Source organism: Ranitomeya variabilis, chromosome 5, assembly GCF_051348905.1.
Source record: "Ranitomeya variabilis isolate aRanVar5 chromosome 5, aRanVar5.hap1, whole genome shotgun sequence".
Classification (NCBI taxonomy): domain Eukaryota; kingdom Metazoa; phylum Chordata; class Amphibia; order Anura; family Dendrobatidae; genus Ranitomeya; species Ranitomeya variabilis.
This window is the reverse complement of record NC_135236.1, coordinates 77,472,823-77,492,437: the sequence shown is the minus strand read 5'-3', so window position 1 is coordinate 77,492,437 and position 19,615 is coordinate 77,472,823. Positions and strand designations below refer to the sequence as shown.

Sequence of the window (19,615 nt, the reverse complement as noted above, 5' to 3'; positions counted from 1 at the left end):
TGTGCAGTGTATATATACAGGACAGGAGGAGTAGTACTGTGCAGTGTATATACACAGGACAGGAGGAGAGGTACTGTGCAGTGTATATACACAGGACAGAAGGAGTGGTACTGTGCAGTGTATATATACAGGACAGGAGGAGAGGTACTGTGCAGTGTATATATACAGGACAGGAGGAGATGTACTGTGCAGTGTATATATACAGGACAGGAGGAGTGGTACTGTGCAGTGTATATATACAGGACAGGAGGAGAGGTACTGTGCAGTGTATATATACTTGACAGGAGGAGTGGTACTGTGCAGTGTATATATACAGGACAGGAGGTGTGGTACTGTGCAGTGTATGTATACAGGACAGGAAGTGTGGTACTGTGCAGTGTATATATACAGGACAGGAGGAGAGGTACTGTGCAGTGTATATATACTTGACAGGAGGAGTGGTACTGTGCAGTGTATATATACAGGACAGGAGGTGTGGTACTGTGCAGTGTATGTATACAGGACAGGAAGTGTGGTACTGTGCAGTGTATATATACAGGACAGGAGGAGTGGTACTGTGCAGTGTATATATACAGGAGGAGTGGTACTGTGCAGTGTATATATACAGGACAGGAAGAGAGGTACCGTGCAGTGTATATATACAGGACAGGAGGAGTGGTACCGTGCAGTGTATATACACAGCACAGGAGAAGTGGTACCGTGCAGTGTATATATACAGGACAGGAGGAGTGGTACTGTGCAGTGTATATATACAGGACAGGAAGTGTGGTACTGTGCAGTGTATATACACAGGACAGAAGGAGTGGTACTGTACAGTGTATATATACAGGACAGGAGGAGAGGTACTGTGCAGTGTATATATACAGGACAGGAGGAGAGGTACTGTGCAGTGTATATATACAGGACAGGAGGAGTGGTACTGTGCAGTGTATATATACAGGACAGGAGGTGTGGTACTGTGCAGTGTATATATACAGGACAGGAGGAGTGGTACTGTGCAGTGTATATATACAGGACAGGAGGAGAGGTACTGTGCAGTGTATATATACAGTACAGGAGGAGAGGTACTGTGCAGTGTATATACACAGGACAGAAGGAGTGGTACTGTGCAGTGTATATATACAGGACAGGAGGAGAGGTACTGTGCAGTGTATATATACAGGACAGCAGGAGAGGTACTGTGCAGTGTATATATACAGGACAGGAGGAGAGGTACTGTGCAGTGTATATATACAGGACAGGAGGAGTGGTACTGTGCAGTGTATATATACAGGACAGGAGGTGTGGTACTGTGCAGTGTATATATACAGGACAGGAGGAGTGGTACTGTGCAGTGTATATATACAGGACAGGAGGAGTGGTACTGTGCAGTGTATATATACAGGAGGAGTGGTACTGTGCAGTGTGTATATACAGGTCAGGAGGAGTGGTACTGTGCAGTGTGTATATACAGGACAGGAGGAGTGGTACTGTGCAGTGTATATATACAGGAGGAGTGGTACTGTGCAGTGTGTATATACAGGTCAGGAGGAGTGGTACTGTGCAGTGTGTATATACAGGACAGGAGGAGAGGTACTGTGCAGTGTGTATATACAGGACAGGAGGAGAGGTACTGTGCAGTGTATATATACAGGTCAGGAGGAGTGGTACTGTGCAGTGTGTATATACAGGACAGGAGGAGTGGTACTGTGCAGTGTATATATACAGAACAGGAGGAGTGGTACTGTGCAGTGTATATATACAGGACAGGAGGAGTGGTACTGTGCAGTGTATATATACAGGACAGGAGGAGTGGTACTGTGCAGTGTATATATACAGGAGAGGAGGAGTGGTACTGTGCAGTGTATATATACAGGACAGGAGGAGTGGTACTGTGCAGTGTATATATACAGGACAGGAGGAGTGGTACTGTGCAGTGTATATATACAGGACAGGAAGTGTGGTACTGTGCAGTGTATATATACAGGACAGGAGGAGAGGTACTGTGCAGTGTATATATACAGGACAGGAGGAGTGGTACTGTGCAGTGTATATATACAGGACAGGAGGAGTAGTACTGTGCAGTGTATATACACAGGACAGGAGGAGAGGTACTGTGCAGTGTATATACACAGGACAGAAGGAGTGGTACTGTGCAGTGTATATATACAGGACAGGAGGAGAGGTACTGTGCAGTGTATATATACAGGACAGGAGGAGATGTACTGTGCAGTGTATATATACAGGACAGGAGGAGTGGTACTGTGCAGTGTATATATACAGGACAGGAGGAGAGGTACTGTGCAGTGTATATATACAGGACAGGAGGAGAGGTACTGTGCAGTGTATATATACTTGACAGGAGGAGTGGTACTGTGCAGTGTATATATACAGGACAGGAGGAGTGGTACTGTGCAGTGTATATATACAGGACAGGAAGTGTGGTACTGTGCAGTGTATATATACAGGACAGGAGGAGAGGTACTGTGCAGTGTATATATACAGGACAGGAGGAGTGGTACTGTGCAGTGTATATATACAGGACAGGAGGAGTAGTACTGTGCAGTGTATATACACAGGACAGGAGGAGAGGTACTGTGCAGTGTATATACACAGGACAGAAGGAGTGGTACTGTGCAGTGTATATATACAGGACAGGAGGAGAGGTACTGTGCAGTGTATATATACAGGACAGGAGGAGATGTACTGTGCAGTGTATATATACAGGACAGGAGGAGTGGTACTGTGCAGTGTATATATACAGGACAGGAGGAGAGGTACTGTGCAGTGTATATATACAGGACAGGAGGAGAGGTACTGTGCAGTGTATATATACTTGACAGGAGGAGTGGTACTGTGCAGTGTATATATACAGGACAGGAGGTGTGGTACTGTGCAGTGTATGTATACAGGACAGGAAGTGTGGTACTGTGCAGTGTATATATACAGGACAGGAGGAGAGGTACTGTGCAGTGTATATATACTTGACAGGAGGAGTGGTACTGTGCAGTGTATATATACAGGACAGGAGGTGTGGTACTGTGCAGTGTATGTATACAGGACAGGAAGTGTGGTACTGTGCAGTGTATATATACAGGACAGGAGGAGTGGTACTGTGCAGTGTATATATACAGGAGGAGTGGTACTGTGCAGTGTATATATACAGGACAGGAAGAGAGGTACCGTGCAGTGTATATATACAGGACAGGAGGAGTGGTACCGTGCAGTGTATATACACAGCACAGGAGAAGTGGTACCGTGCAGTGTATATATACAGGACAGGAGGAGTGGTACTGTGCAGTGTATATATACAGGACAGGAAGTGTGGTACTGTGCAGTGTATATACACAGGACAGAAGGAGTGGTACTGTACAGTGTATATATACAGGACAGGAGGAGAGGTACTGTGCAGTGTATATATACAGGACAGGAGGAGAGGTACTGTGCAGTGTATATATACAGGACAGGAGGAGTGGTACTGTGCAGTGTATATATACAGGACAGGAGGTGTGGTACTGTGCAGTGTATATATACAGGACAGGAGGAGTGGTACTGTGCAGTGTATATATACAGGACAGGAGGAGAGGTACTGTGCAGTGTATATATACAGTACAGGAGGAGAGGTACTGTGCAGTGTATATACACAGGACAGAAGGAGTGGTACTGTGCAGTGTATATATACAGGACAGGAGGAGAGGTACTGTGCAGTGTATATATACAGGACAGCAGGAGAGGTACTGTGCAGTGTATATATACAGGACAGGAGGAGAGGTACTGTGCAGTGTATATATACAGGACAGGAGGAGTGGTACTGTGCAGTGTATATATACAGGACAGGAGGTGTGGTACTGTGCAGTGTATATATACAGGACAGGAGGAGTGGTACTGTGCAGTGTATATATACAGGACAGGAGGAGAGGTACTGTGCAGTGTATATATACAGTACAGGAGGAGAGGTACTGTGCAGTGTATATACACAGGACAGAAGGAGTGGTACTGTGCAGTGTATATATACAGGACAGGAGGAGAGGTACTGTGCAGTCTATATATACAGGACAGGAGGAGAGGTACTGTGCAGTGTATATATACAGGACAGGAGGAGTGGTACTGTGCAGTGTATATATACAGGACAGGAGGTGTGGTACTGTGCAGTGTATATATACTGGACAGGAGGAGAGGTACTGTGCAGTGTATATATACAGGACAGGAGGAGTGGTAATGTGCAGTGTATATATACAGGACAGGAGGAGAGGTACTGTGCAGTGTATATATACAGGACAGGAGGAGTGGTACTGTGCAGTGTATAAATACAGGACAGGAGGAGAGGTACTGTGCAGTGTATATATACAGGTCAGGAGGAGTGGTACTGTGCAGTGTATATATACAGGACAGGAGGAGTGGTACTGTGCAGTGTGTATATACAGGTCAGGAGGAGTGGTACTGTGCAGTGTGTATATACAGGACAGGAGGAGAGGTACTGTGCAGTGTATATATACAGGTCAGGAGGAGTGGTACTGTGCAGTGTGTATATACAGGACAGGAGGAGTGGTACTGTGCAGTGTATATATAGAGAACAGGAGGAGTGGTACTGTGCAGTGTATATATACAGGACAGGAGGAGTGGTACTGTGCAGTGTATATATACAGGACAGGAGGAGTGGTACTGTGCAGTGTGTATATACAGGTCAGGAGGAGTGGTACTGTGCAGTGTGTATATACAGGACAGGAGGAGAGGTACTGTGCAGTGTGTATATACAGGACAGGAGGAGAGGTACTGTGCAGTGTATATAAACAGGACAGGAGGAGAGGTACTGTGCAGTGTATATACACAGGACAGAAGGAGTGGTACTGTGCAGTGTATATATACAGGACAGGAGGAGTGGTACTGTGCATTGTATATATACAGGACAGTAAGAGTGGTACTGTGCAGTGTATATATACAGGACAGGAGGAGAGGTACTGTGCAGTGTATATATACAGGTCAGGAGGAGTGGTACTGTGCAGTGTATATATACAGGACAGGAGGAGTGGTACTGTGCATTGTATATATACAGGACAGTAGGAGTGGTACTGTGCAGTGTATATATACAGGACAGGAGGAGAGGTACTGTGCAGTGTATATATACAGGTCAGGAGGAGTGGTACTGTGCAGTGTATATATACAGGACAGGAGGAGTGGTACTGTGCAGTGTGTATATACAGGTCAGGAGGAGTGATACTGTGCAGTGTATATATACAGGACAGGAGGAGTGGTACTGTGCAGTGTATATATACAGGACAAGAGGAGTGGTACTGTGCAGTGTATATATACAGGACAGGAGGAGTGGTACTGTGCAGTGTATATATTCACTGCACAGTGTATATACACAGGACAGGAGAAGGGGTCATGTGCAGTCGATATATACAGGACAGGAGAAGAGGTACTGTGCAGTGTATATATACAGGACAGGAGGAGTGGTACTGTGCAGTGTATATATACAGGACAGGAGGAGTGGTACTGTGCAGTGTATATATACAGGACAGGAGGAGTGGTACTGTGCAGTGTATATACACAGCACAGGAGAAGTGGTACCGTGCAGTGTATATATACAGGACAGGAGGAGTGGTACTGTGCAGTGTATATATACAGGACAGGAGGAGTGGTACTGTGCAGTGTATATATACAGGACAAGAGGAGTGGTACTATGCAGTGTATATACAGGACAGGAGGAGTGGTACTGTGCAGTGTATATATACACTGCACAGTGTATATACACAGGACAGGAGAAGGGGTCATGTGCAGTCTATATATACAGGACAGGAGAAGAGGTACTGTGCAGTGTATATATACAGGACAGGAGGAGTGGTACTATGCAGTGTGTATATACAGGACAGGAGGAGTGGTACCATGCAGTGTATATATACAGGACAGGAGGAGTGGTACTGTGCAGTGTATATACACAGCACAGGAGAAGTGGTACTGTGCAGTGTACAGTACCTTTCCACTTCCTGCCGACTTCAACTCAAAAACATTTCACAAACCCGTACATTCCTCAACCAAGAATCTGCAAAAACCCTAGTCCATGCCCTCATCATCTCTCGCCTTGACTACTGCAACCTCCTGCTCTGTGGCCTCCCCTCTAACACTCTCGCACCCCTCCAATCTATTCTAAACTCTGCTGCCCGACTAATCCACCTGTCCCCCCACTATTCCCCGGCCTCTCCCCTCTGTCAATCCCTTCACTGGCTCCCCACTACCCAACAACTCCAGTACAAAACCCTAACCATGACATACAAAGCCATCCACAACCTGTCTCCTCCATACATCTGTGACTTCGTCTCCCGGTACTTACCTACACGCAACCTCCGATCCTCACAAGATCTCCTTCTCTACTCCCCTCTTATCTCCTCTTCCCACAATCGTATACAAGATTTCTCTCGCGTATCACCCCTACTCTGGAACCCTCTACCACAACACATCAGACTCTCGCCTACCATCGAAACCTTCAAAAAGAGCCTGAAGACCTACCTCTTCCGACAAGCCTACAACCTGCAGTAACCACCGATCAACCAAACCGCTGCATGACCAGCTCTATCCTCACCTACTGTATTCTCACCCATCTCTTAGTAAAAAGCACACAATAATGACACCTAAATGATAAATGTAGCAAGTCCAAAATTATAGCCTAAAATTCTAAAGTAATCAACGAGTCACCACATGTGCCAAAGTTATAGTGAAAAACCACTAAAAGGAAGAAGAATGCTCTGAACACAAAGCCGAACCAATGAGAAAGTGACAGGGAATAATTAGAAAAATCGATTTTATTTAATAGCAATAATGACAAACCATTTTAAAATATAAGGTAAAAATGTAAATATATATATATAATATCCAAATGTGCACACATCAGGTTGTTTATAATAGGGCAAGCCAAATTCCAATTGTATCTCAAAGAAAGGGGCAATCTATCACATATGCTATCCAAGAGTTAAAATTGTATGAGTACGTGTATACAAACAGTAAAAGCAAATCCAACAAAATCTCAAGAAGAAATCATGGTGAAAAAGTACCAAATAAGTGCCATGTGCAGTAAGCCAAATACTAATTTGCCACTAGAAGAGCATATATAGTGCAAAAAACATGCGAAAAAGGAAGTAAAGTGCTATGTGCAATCGCAATAGATATGCCAATTACTTACAATTTATAAGGGGAATATTCCCAGGCTGCCAGCAGCTTGATAGTGTGCACCCCGACGCGCGTTTGGGACGCACAGTCCTTCGTCCGCCTGAGATACAATTGGAATTTGGCTTGCCCTATTATATGCAACCTGATGTGTGCACATTTGGATATTATATATATATTTACATTTTTACCTTATATTTTAAAATGGTTTGTCATTATTGCTATTAAAAAAATTGATTTTTCTAATTATTCCCTGTCACTTTCTCATTGGTTCGGCTTTGTGTTCAGAGCATTCTTCACCCATCCCTTGTAGATTGTGAGCCTTCGCGGGCAGGGTCTTCTCTCCTCCTGTACCAGTTATGACTTGTATTGTCTAAGAATATTGTACTTGTTTTTATTATTATTATTATTATTATTTATTGTTATAGCGCCATTTATTCCATGGCGCTTTACAAGTGAGGAGGGGTATACATAATAACAAGTACAATAATCTTGAACAATACAAGTCATAACTGGTACAGTAGGAGAGAGGACCCTGCCCGCGAAGGCTCACAATCTACAAGGGATGGGTGAGAATACAGTAGGTGAGGGTAGAGCTGGTCATGCAGCGGTTTGGTCGATCGGTGGTTACTGCAGGTTGTAGGCTTGTCGGAAGAGGTGGGTCTTCAGATTCTTTTTGAAGGTTTCGATGGTGGGCGAGAGTCTGATGTGTTGTGGTAGAGGGTTCCAGAGTAGGGGTGATACGCGAGAGAAATCTTGTATGCGATTGTGGGAAGAGGAGATAAGAGGGGAGTAGAGAAGGAGATCTTGTGAGGATCGGAGGTTGCGTGTAGGAAAGTACCGGGAGATGAGGTCGCAGATGTAAGGAGGAGACAGGTTGTGGATGGCTTTGTACGTCATGGTTAGGGTTTTGTACTGGAGTCTCTGGGCAATGGGGAGCCAGTGAAGGGATTGACAGAGGGGAGAGGCCGGAGAATAGCGGGGGGACAGGTGGATTAGTCGGGCAGCAGAGTTTAGAATAGATTGGAGGGGTGCGAGAGTGTTTGAGGGGAGGCCACAGAGCAGAAGGTTGCAGTAGTCAAGGCGAGAGATGATGAGGGCATGGACTAGGGTTTTTGCAGATTCTTGGTTGAGGAATGAACGGATTCGTGCAATATTTTTGAGTTGAAGTCGGCAGGAAGTGGAAAGGGCTTGGATATGTGGTTTGAAGGAGAGATCAGCGTCAAGGATTACCCCGAGGCAGCGAGCTTGTGGGACTGGGGAGAGTGGGCAGCCATTTACTGTAATGGATAGGTTCGTTGGGGGGGTCACGTGAGATGGGGGAAAGATGATGAATTCTGTTTTGTCCATGTTAAGTTTCAGAAATCTAGCGGAGAAGAAGGATGAAATAGTGGACAGACATTGAGGGATTCTGGTTAGTAGGGAGGTGATATCTGGTCCAGAGATGTAGATCTGTGTGTCATCAGCATAGAGGTGATACTGAAAGCCATGAGATTCTATGAGCTGTCCCAGGCCAAAGGTGTAAATGGAGAAGAGCAGGGGCCCAAGGACTGAACCTTGTGGGACTCCGACAGATAGGGGGCGAGGTGAGGAGGTGGTGTGTGAGTGGGAGACGCTGAATGTCCGGTCTGTTAGGTATGATGAGATCCAGGATAGGGCCAAGTCTGTGATGCCAAGGGATGAGAGGGTCTGTAATAATAGGGAATGGTCCACTGTGTCAAAGGCAGCCGACAGGTCGAGGAGGAGGAGGACAGAGTAGTGTCGCTTGCATATTATTATGCATACCCCTCCTCACATGTAAAGCGCCATGGAATAAATGGCGCTATAACAATAAATAATAATAATATATATATATATACATACACACACACACTAGATGGTGGCCCATCCAGGATGGCACATCAATGCGAGTCGTGTCAAGAAGGTTTGCTGGGTCTGTCAGCGTAGTGTCCAGATGCTGCAGGGGCTACCAGGAGACAGGCCAGTACACCAGGAGACGTGGAGGGGCCGTAGGAGGGCAACAACCCAGCAGCAGGACCGTTACCTCAGCCTTTGTGCAAGGAGGAACAGGAGGAGCACTGCCAGTGCCCTGCAAAATGACCTCCAGCAGGCCACAAATGCGCATGTGTCTGCACAAACGGTTAGATACCGACTCCATGAAGATTGTCTGAGTGCCCAACGTCCACAGATGGGGGTTGTGCTCACAGCCCAACACCGTGCAGGATGCTTGGCATTTGCCCCAGAACACCAGGATTGGCAAATTCGCCACTGGTGCCCTGTGCTCTTCACAGATGAAAGCAGGTTCACACTGAGCACATGTGACAGACGTGATAGAGTCTGGAGATGCCGTGGAAAGCGATCTGCTGCCTGCAACATCCTTCAGCGTGACAGGTTTGGCAGTGGGTCAGTAAAGGTGTGGGGTGGCATTTCTTTGGAGGGCCACAATGCCCTCCATGTGCTTGCCAGAGGTAGCCTAACTGCCATTCGGTACTAAGATGAGATCCTCAGACCCCTTGTGAGACCATATGCTGGTGCGGTTGGCCCTGGGTTCCTCCTAATGCAGGACAATGCTAGACCTCATGTGGCTGGAGTGTCAGCAGTTCCTGCAAGATGAAGGCATTGAAGCTATGGACTGGCTCGCCCGTTCCCCAGACCTGAATCCGATTGGACACATCTGGGACATCATGTCTCGCACCATCCACCAACAGACTGTCCAGGAGTTGGCAGATGCTTTAGTCCAGGTCTGGGAGGAGATCCCTCAGGAGACCATCCGCCGCCTCATTAGGAGCATGCCCAGGCATTGTAGGGAGGTCATACAGGCACTTGGTGGCCACACACACTACTGAGCATCATTTCCTTGTCTTTAGGCATTTCCACTGAAGTTGGATCAGCCTGTAATTTGATTTTCCACTTTGATTTTGAGCATCATTCCAACTCCAGACCTCCGTGGGATATTAGTTGTGATTTACGTTGATCATTTTTAGGTTTTATTGTTCTCAACACATTCCACTATGTAATGAATAAAGATTTACAACTGGAATATTTCATTCAGCGATATCTAGGATTTGGGATTTTAGTGTCCCTATATTTTTTTGAGCAGTGTATATACAGATAATGAGAATTACACACAGTATATAGGATAGGAGGAGTGGTACTGCATCATACTGTTTGTGGGTGAAAGGAACAGTTTGGACTTCATCCGTTTTTGTATAGGCACTGTGGAATCATCATACTTTGTGGGGGGCATCATATTGTGTTAGTGGAATGCTCTGTGGGGGCTTCATTCTGTGCAGAAAGGTATCTTTAGGGGCATCTTACTGTGTGGAGGAGCTACGTGTGGCAGCATCAAACCATATAAAGTCCATAAGAAAGGTATCAGTGTGTGGGAACAGTAAGGAGGAGCATTTTTTCTACGTGGAAGAGCAAAAAGGGATGGGTGCTGTGCCTGCTGCTTTACATATTGCTCATTCCTGTCTTTAAAAGTGGGAAGATATGAATTTATTAATATTGAGATCACATTCAGACATGGCAGAATTCCCACAGATTTGTGGTGCAGATTCCAACAGTAAAAATTTAGTATAAAAAGATTAGCATTCTTGTGAGGAAATCTCTCACATGTTCGAATCCCGGTAATCCTGTGGATCTCTCCGAGGAACAAGAAGCTCTACAGGTAAGGCTATGTGCCCACGTTGCAGAATTGTGGGCGTTTTTTTCCACACCGTTTTTGCAAAATGCACTGCGTTTTACCTGCGGATTTACCGCGGATTTCACCTGCGTTTTTACACCTGCGGATTCCTATTGAGGAGCACGTGTGAAACGATGTGGAATCCGCACAAAGAATTGACATGCTGCAGAAAATACAATGCAGCATTTCCGCGCGGTATTTTCCGCACCATGGGCACTGCGGATTTGGTTTTCCATAGGTGTACATGATACTGTACAACGCATGGAAAACTGCTGCGGATCCGCACCGAGTCTGTTCTGGAAAGTCCACAGGGAAAGTCTGCCATGTACTGATTTAGCCACAGTATGAATACTCAGACCATTACGTAGACTTTGCGTCATTTTACCCATAACAATATGGACGTATTTCTGCTCGGTTTAGTCGATTATACATTTACTATACGGAATTGGCAACTTTCCTTTAATGCAGCATCACAAAAAAAAATTAAACAAAACAAATCTAAGGTCACGTTCACACCTGTCCAGATTTACGACATCCTATATAATCTACTGTTGTTATAATAGCGGTATAAATCCAGCGTAAACCAGCGTGAAGGTGAAAGCGCATGCAGCGAGTGAAACAATGGATTATTTTTAGCTTTTACTACTCGCACTATATAAATAGCATATTCTATAGAAGCGCAGACTCCTGCAGGCTATTGCACCCCCTCCAGGCCTGACAATGGCTCCCGATCACATAATGACACTTTTCACCTCTTTCCTCACTTGGTCGACCTTCTTTCGACTTTCTTATGAAATCTCAGCTACTACTAGTGACATCACGGCCATCGCTGGGCCGGATCTAGGCTATAATTGGGTGGCATAGTGACACCGGGCCGTACACCCCACCCAGGATCTCTATATATGGGGCGGCCACGTGCCGGCTGTATACACCAACACTTGTAAACAGGCCCAGCAGCAGAATCTCATTCATTAACCCATTAGGGGAACAGAACATTTTCATTTTTTTGCTATTTTTTTTTCCTTTTAATAATCTGTTTGAGGGCTGGCTCTTTACCACTGTTAAATGATTTTTTTTTTTTTTTCATTCTACTTTTGTTTTTTTGGGTAGATAACTTTTTTTTGCAATTTGTTATAGAGGAGTTGAAACCCTTAAAAAAAAATTGAGTTTCAATTTTTTGTTTTCTTATTACAGCATTTACCGTTTGGGGCAATTCATTTTATATTTTGATAGATCGGATATTATGGATGTGACGATATTAAATTTGCCTTTTTTTATTTCTTATTGATAGGTGTTAAAAAGAGTCATATTTTTTCGGAATTTTTTTTCACCACTTTAATAAAAAAAAAGCACCTAGGCATGTTTGGTATCTACGAACTTGTACTGACCAGAGGAATCATAATGGCAGGTCAGTTTTAGAATTAGTGAACATGCTAAATAAAAAAATAAAAATAAAAAACACTTGTGGAGTTGGATTTATTTATTTTTATTTTTTTTTTGCAATTTCACCGCATTTGAAACAATTTTTTCGCCCCGTTTTCCAGTAACCTATGTGGTAAAATCAATGGTGTCACTCAAAAGTATAACTCGTCCCGTAAAAAAATAAGCTACATGGACGAAAATAAAAAAAAAAAACGTTATTGCTTTTGGAAGAGAAGGAAAAGATATACTGTATATTAAAAAAAAACAAACAAGAAACCCCGGGAATCGAAGGGGTTAAATCAGGCCTCTCTGCTATAGCGATGTATACCATACACTGTAATCCTAGTACAACCGGATCCGGCTGTGTGTAGCCGTAGGACATACGTTGTGCGGTGTTTACTAGGGTGATATAGAGGCCGTTGTGCCCTTTGCTCCACATACCGCTGCGGCTGCTGGGACAGATTTATTTTGGTCCCAGCCCGTGTAATATTGCACGCTGGGTTATATCCCACTGATACACATGATAAAAAGATGACGGCATCTTCTTAAAGAGACATACAGTATTTTGAAATTCCTGAAGAATAAGTAGGACTGTGACTACAGTCTGTTTGTTTTCTTGATTATTAAATGCCAAGATTTAAGAAAATTCAGTATAGATTTTTTTATTACGCCTCTATAGAATTCTACATAGAATACCGTCCACATGGCAGCTTTATGGACCACGACATTAAATATTTTTCTCCTGGAGCCTCACTAACCATAGCTGCTCCGTGGGGGCCGGCTGTTATGTACAGATGGTCCTCTTCCTGCAATGTAGAGGATCGCAGGAGACCACCCATACGTCAGGATTTTGACAAGGGGACACCACTCCCCTCGTCACCCAGACAACACGAATGCAGGTTGTGCGAAGTGGTGAGTTGTATTTTTGATAAAATTCCCATTTTCTCTACCGCAGATCTAGCAGTTTTTTGAATGCTGAGCTGTGTAACCCCACCCACACCGCTGATTGGCTGCTTTCAGTGTACACTGTGCATAGGTAGAATGCTGCCAATCAGTTGTTGGGGGCAGGGTTACACAGAGCTCATGAATATGGAGGACTACATGGCAGCAGGTTGACAAGTCCTCTAGTGATAATCTCCTGCTAATAAAACCGATTATCAAAATTATAAAAATCAGCCCAGTAAGTGACACATCACTGTAATCAGGATCTACAGTATGTGTCTATAGTATTCTGCGCTTAGATTAGATAGCAAAAACTTGGTGACAGATTCCCTTTACATACCATATAAATATCCCTGAAGCCCACTAATACTAATACTATTTAGTTTTGTTATATTCACATTTCTAGCGCACTATGTGGTATTTCTGCATTTGTCCTGGGGACATGGTGACCTGTGATTGGCAGCATCTAGGAGGGAGGGGTGAAAGCAAAAAGAAGAAACGTTCTGTTGCACCATGAGAAGTGCTAAAATTCAGGAAAGCTCTGGGATTTTAATAAGTTATTTAACAATTTTTTTGAGAAAGTATAAGACCATTAAAAAATGTATATCTATAATATAACGCTGGGAGCGTCATTCTGTCCGAGGCCTTTATAGACTGCCCAAGTGCAACGCGCCTGCGCAGTCTGGACTCCACAGAGTGACGCAGCCCAGGAGATCGCGGTATGCCTACCCTGCACGAGAGAAAAACGTTGCGCAGCCCAGAGATTGCGGTATGCGTAAGCACTGAACGCATACCACAATCTCTCCGGAGCCCACAGCTCTTCCCGTGTTCAGCAGTCACGTGATACCGCTCATTAAAGTAATGAATATGGACTCGACTACACTCCCATAGGCGTAGAGCGCATATTCATTACTTTAATGAGCGGTACCATGTGACCGCTCAGCACTGGAAGGAGCTGCCGACCCGGGACGACTGAGAAGCAGGGACGTGCCAGGATGGGGTGAGTATGAGGTGGGAGGGTGAGCCAGGCTATATTCACCTGTCCCTGTTCCACCGCTGCGCGCCGCTCTGTCTTCTGTGTCCTCTGGCTGTGACGTTCAGGTCAGAGGGCGCGATGACATGGTTAGTGCGCGCCCTCTGCCTGAACAGTCACAGCCAGAGGACCCTGAAGACACAGCGGCGCGCGACGGTGGAACAGGGACAGATGAATATCGCAAGTGCCGGGGACCAGAGCCAGAGGCAACACCAGCACCTGACTCCCATAGCGCGCCAGTGTCCCCTCCTGCTCAAGCCCCCGGCACTCAGCGATGAGAGGTGAGTATGTCATTTTTTTATTTTTATTTTTTTAATCGCAGCAGCATATAGGTATATTATGCTATGGAGCATCTTATAGGGCCATCAACCTTTATGGAGCAGCATGTGGGGCATATTATTCTATAGAGCATCCTATAGGGCTATCAACCTTTATGGAGCAGCATGTGGGACATATTATGCTATGGAGCATCTTATAGGGCCATCAACCTTTATGGAGCAGCATACGGGGCATATTATGCTATGGAGCATCTTATGGGGCCATCAACCTTTATGGAGCAGCATGTGGGGCATAATATTCTATGGAGCATCTTATGGGGCCATCAACCTTTATGGAGCAGCATATGGGGCATATTATACTATAGAGCATCTTATGGGGCCATCAACCTTTATGGAGCAGCATATGGGACATATTATTCTATGGAGCATCTTATGGGGCCATCATTAACCTTTGTGCAGCATTATATGGGGCATATTTTTGTATGGAGCATCTTATGGGGCCATCAACCTTTATGGAGCATATTATACTATAGAGCATCTTATAGGGCCATCAACCTTTATGGAACAGCATATGGGGCATATTATTCTATGGAGCATCTTATGGGGCCATCATTAACCTTTGTGCAGCATTAGATGGGGCATATTTTTGTATGGAGCATCTTATGGGGCCCATCATGAACTTTATGAAGCATTATATGGTGCGTATTTTGTATGGAGCATCTTATGGGGACCATCATGAACTATATGGAGCATTATATGGGGCGTATTTTGTATGGAGTATCCTATGAGGCCCGTCATGAACTGTATGGAGCATTATATGAGGCTCTGATTCAATATAGATATTCAAAAACACTTAACCTACTGATGTCTCAATCAATTTCAATTTTATTGGTATCTATTTTTATTTTTTAAATTTACCAGTAGCTGCTGCATTTTCCACCCTAGGCTTATACTTAAGTCAATATGTTTTCCCAGTTTTTTGTGGAAAAATTAGGGGTCTCGGCTTATATTCAGGTCTGCTTATACTCGAGTATATACGGTACCTATCCGGTATTGCCACGGGGTCTCTTCGGGCCGGAGGCCGGGACATGAATCCTACGTCAGAAATGGCGCATGCGTATAGCGCACTTCAGGCGCCATTTTGTAAGTTACGCATCCGATTTATATACTGAATCTATATATAAAATACGTCAGCGGAGCAATCAAGCCACTTTCCACTTCTACTGAATATATATATAGAAAATACGTCAGCGCAGCAAGTCAGTGACTTTTTATTGCACATGCAGAATGAGGGCGCTGAATGGGTGCAGCACATGACAGGATGGGGGCACAAGATGAGAGCAGCACATGGCAGGATGGGGCCGCAGGATGAGAGCACCACATGACAAGATGAGGGCACAGGAAGAGAGTAGCACATGACAAGATGGAGGCACACAAAACAGGATGAGGGTGCAGGATGGGGGCTGCATATGACAGGATGTAGGGCACAAGATGGTAGCAGCACATGACAATATTAGGGCGCAGGATGGGAGCAGCACATACCAGGATGGAGACCATATACCAATATAAATGCTCGCCACCCGGGTGTAGAACGGGTTCAATAGCTAGTTTGGTATAACCGTGTAAGGAGGAAATGCGTAATTTTTAAAAACTATTTTAAAAGCCAGAATTGGTGTTTTGATTTTTTTTTTCTTTTCATCTTGACTTGCAAAATAGGAAATAAAAAATTATCGAAACATTGTACAGTATATCTCCACAAAATGGACATAAAATCTACAGCGTATTTCACAAAAGAAAAAAAATCCTGACCCAGCTCTGTCAAAAGAAAAAGTTAGTTTAGTTTTCAGAGTATGACTAACAATTTTTTTTTTTTTTCAAAGAACGATATTCTTGTGCAAACATAGGTTTAAAAAAAGAAAACACTAAATTAGTTCACATCTAATGTTTAAGATTTTTTTTTCACCCTTGCTAACACGCTAACACACACACACACACACACACACACACACGCGCAATAAATTTTGTATTTTTTTTCTGAAAAGGAAAAATGGTCAAAATAAAAAAAAAAAAATGCAGTGCTTGCAGACTTCAAATAATGCAAAAACAACAAGTTCATAATCATTTAGAAACAATAATACTAATGTTTTAACTCGGGAAGAGTTCAGAAATCAATATTTTGTGGAATAACCATGATTTTTAATCACAGCTTTCATGCGTCTTGGCATGCTTTCCACCAGTCTTTCACACTGCTTTTGGGTGACCTTATGCCACTCCTGGTACAAAAATTCAAGCAGTTCTTCTTTGTTTGATGGCTTGTGACCAGGGCCGGCTCCAGGTTTTAGAGGGCCCCGGGCGAAAGAGTCTCAGTGGGCCCCCCCCTTTAACACATAGCACGATTCATGATGCACAGATACAGCAGAGAAATATAGCATAGCCACATAGCATATAACACAGCCCACGTAGCATATAGCAAAGCCACGTAGTGGATAACACAGCCCACGCAGTATATAACACAGCCCACGTAGCGTATAGCACAGCCATGTAGTATATAACACAGCCACGTAGTATATAACACAGCCATGTAGTATATTGCACAGCCCACGTAGCATATTGCCCAGCCACGTAGTATATTGACCAGCCACGTAGTATATTGGCCAGCCACGTAGTATATTGCCCAGTGAAGTAGTATATTGGCCAGCCACGTAGTATATTGCCCAGCAACATAGTATATTGCCCAGCCACATAGTATATTGCCCAGCCACGTAGTATATTGCCCAGTGACGGAGTATACAGCACAAAGCCACGTAGTATACAGACTTAAAATAAAAAATAAACATATACTCACCCTCCGATGAAGTTCTGGCCCTGTACCGCACGCGGCAGCTTCCGGTCCCAGGGCTGGTATGAGCGCAGGACCTGTGATGACGTTGCGGTCACATGACCGTGACGTCATGGCAGGTCCTTCTCGCATACCATCCTTGGCACCGGAAGCTGCCGCTTGCATGGAGCGGGCACCGGAGTGTTGCGAGGAGCGGGAAAGGCGACGGATGGTGAGTATAGCATTTTTTTTGTTTTTTTATTATTTTTAACATGACATATTTTTACTATTGATGCTGCATAGGCAGCATCAATAGTAAATAGTTGGGGACACACAGGGTTAATAGCAGCGGTAACGGAGTGCGTTACACCGTGGCCCGTTACCGCTGCCATTAACCCTGTGTGTGTGGTGACTGGAGGGGATTATGAAGTGGGCACTGATTGTGGGGAGGAAGGAGTGGGCGCCGGGCACTGACTGCAGGGGAGGGACTAATCGGACTGTGCCCATCGCCAATGAATATCTGTGACAGAAAGAAAGACAGAAGGACAGACAGACAGAAGTGTGACCCTTAGACAATTATATAGTATATATATACATATATATATATATATGTAAACTTCTCACCTGTGTCTTGCCTCTCGGTTGTGTTTTCTGTCTCTCTTCTTAGGCTAGGTTCCCATTGCGTTAATGGGATAGCGCTAACGGACAGCGTTGCATGGCGAAATTAACGCCGTGCACCGCGTCCGTTAGCGCTCCCATTGCCGGCAATGTTAGAGCGCATTGCTAGCGCGTGTCATTTTCGGCACGCGCTAGCGATGTGCCGGTCTTTTGTAGCGCGCCTCGGACGCTGCTTGCAGCGTCCGCGGCGCGCCAGAGGTCCGTTCCCCGCTCTCGCAGATCGGGGATCTGCGAGAGCGGGGACGTTAACGCGACCCCTGAACGCGGCCCCGAAAAAGACATTGCGTTAGCGCAATCCGCTAGCGCTCGCGCTAAACGGATTGAACTAACGCAATCTGAACCTAGCCTTACATCTTTTCTGTCTCCTGCTCTGATTTTTATATTTCCTTAATCCTTTCTGCCTTCTTCTCCCTGCTTGTCTGTGGCTCCACCCCCGACATTTAGTCCCGCCCCTCCATGGCTCTTCACAGTGTGAGAGCTGTGACGCTGCTGGAGGGGAGGGATCCGATGCTTCTGCTGCTGACTGCAGGTGCGGTGAGTAGTGTCACAGCGTGTGTGACTGTGTGCCCCTGCTACACTGCAGCCAGCAACTCTCTGCACGGCCGCGCGCACTGCCAGCGCTCTGCTCCAGTCCTCACTCTGCAGAGAGGAAGGAGCAGAGAATGAGTGCGCGCAGATGCGCTGATACTCGGTGTTCCAGCACGCCGGCTGTACCAGGAGTGGAGAGCAGAAGTGAGGGGCCGCTCGGCGCTCGGGCCCCTCTCTGCTCACCGGGCAGGCACCATACGCCAGTAAGGGTAGGGCTGTAATGCCCTGATGGCGGCCCTGCAGGGAGGGATGAAGTCCGGCTTCGGGGCCCCCCCAGGAGCGCATGATGCACATTAGTGTCGGCAGCAGTGTCTTACTGTTATGGGCCCCCTCCGTCTCGTCAGGGCCCCGGCACTTGCCCGGGTACGCCGGGTGCTGACGCCGGCCCTGCTTGTGACTATCCATCTACCTTTTTAATTACACTCCAGAGGTTTTCAATGGGGTTCAGGTCTGGAGATTGGGCTGCCCATGACAGGGATTTGATCTGGTGGTCCTTCATCCACACCTTGATTGACCTAGCTGTGTGGCATGGCGCATTGTCCTGCTGGAAAAACCAGTCCTCAGAGTTGGGAACATTGCCTGAGTAAAAGGAATCGACTGTTTTTCCAGGATAACCTTGTATGCGGCTTTATTCATACGTCCTTCTCAAAGAATAATTTGCACAATTCCAGCCTTGCTGAAGCATCCCCAGATCATCACCGATCCTCCACCAAATTTCACAGTGGGTTCAAGACACTGTGGCTTGTACGCCTCTCCAGGTCTCCGTCTAACCATTAGATAACCAGGTGTTGGGCAAAGCTGAAAATTATACTCATCAGAGAAGATTACCTTACTCCAGTCCTCTATGGTCCAATCCTTATGGTCTTTGGCAGACTTTAGCCTGGCTGTACTTTGCCTCTCATTGATGAAAAGCTTTTTTCCTAGCTTTACATGACTTGAGTCCTGCCTCTAGGAGCCTGTTACAAACGGTTCTTGCCATGCACTTCACCCCCAGCTGCCATTCCTTTTGTAGGTCACTTGATGTCATCCTG

At 45.4% G+C, this 19,615-nt stretch overlaps 1 protein-coding gene across 1 annotated transcript in view; it reads right to left on the bottom strand.

Annotated features, from left to right (window-relative positions):
* LOC143774586 (patatin-like phospholipase domain-containing protein 6) overlaps positions 1 to 11,875 on the bottom strand; it is a 110,856-nt gene extending 98,981 nt beyond the window's left edge. The window contains exon 1 of the mRNA XM_077262336.1: positions 11,578 to 11,875. The gene's annotated coding sequence lies outside the window, so the exon portion shown is untranslated. The remainder of the gene's footprint in view (positions 1 to 11,577) is intronic.
* Between the last annotated feature and the right edge of the window lie 7,740 nt (positions 11,876 to 19,615).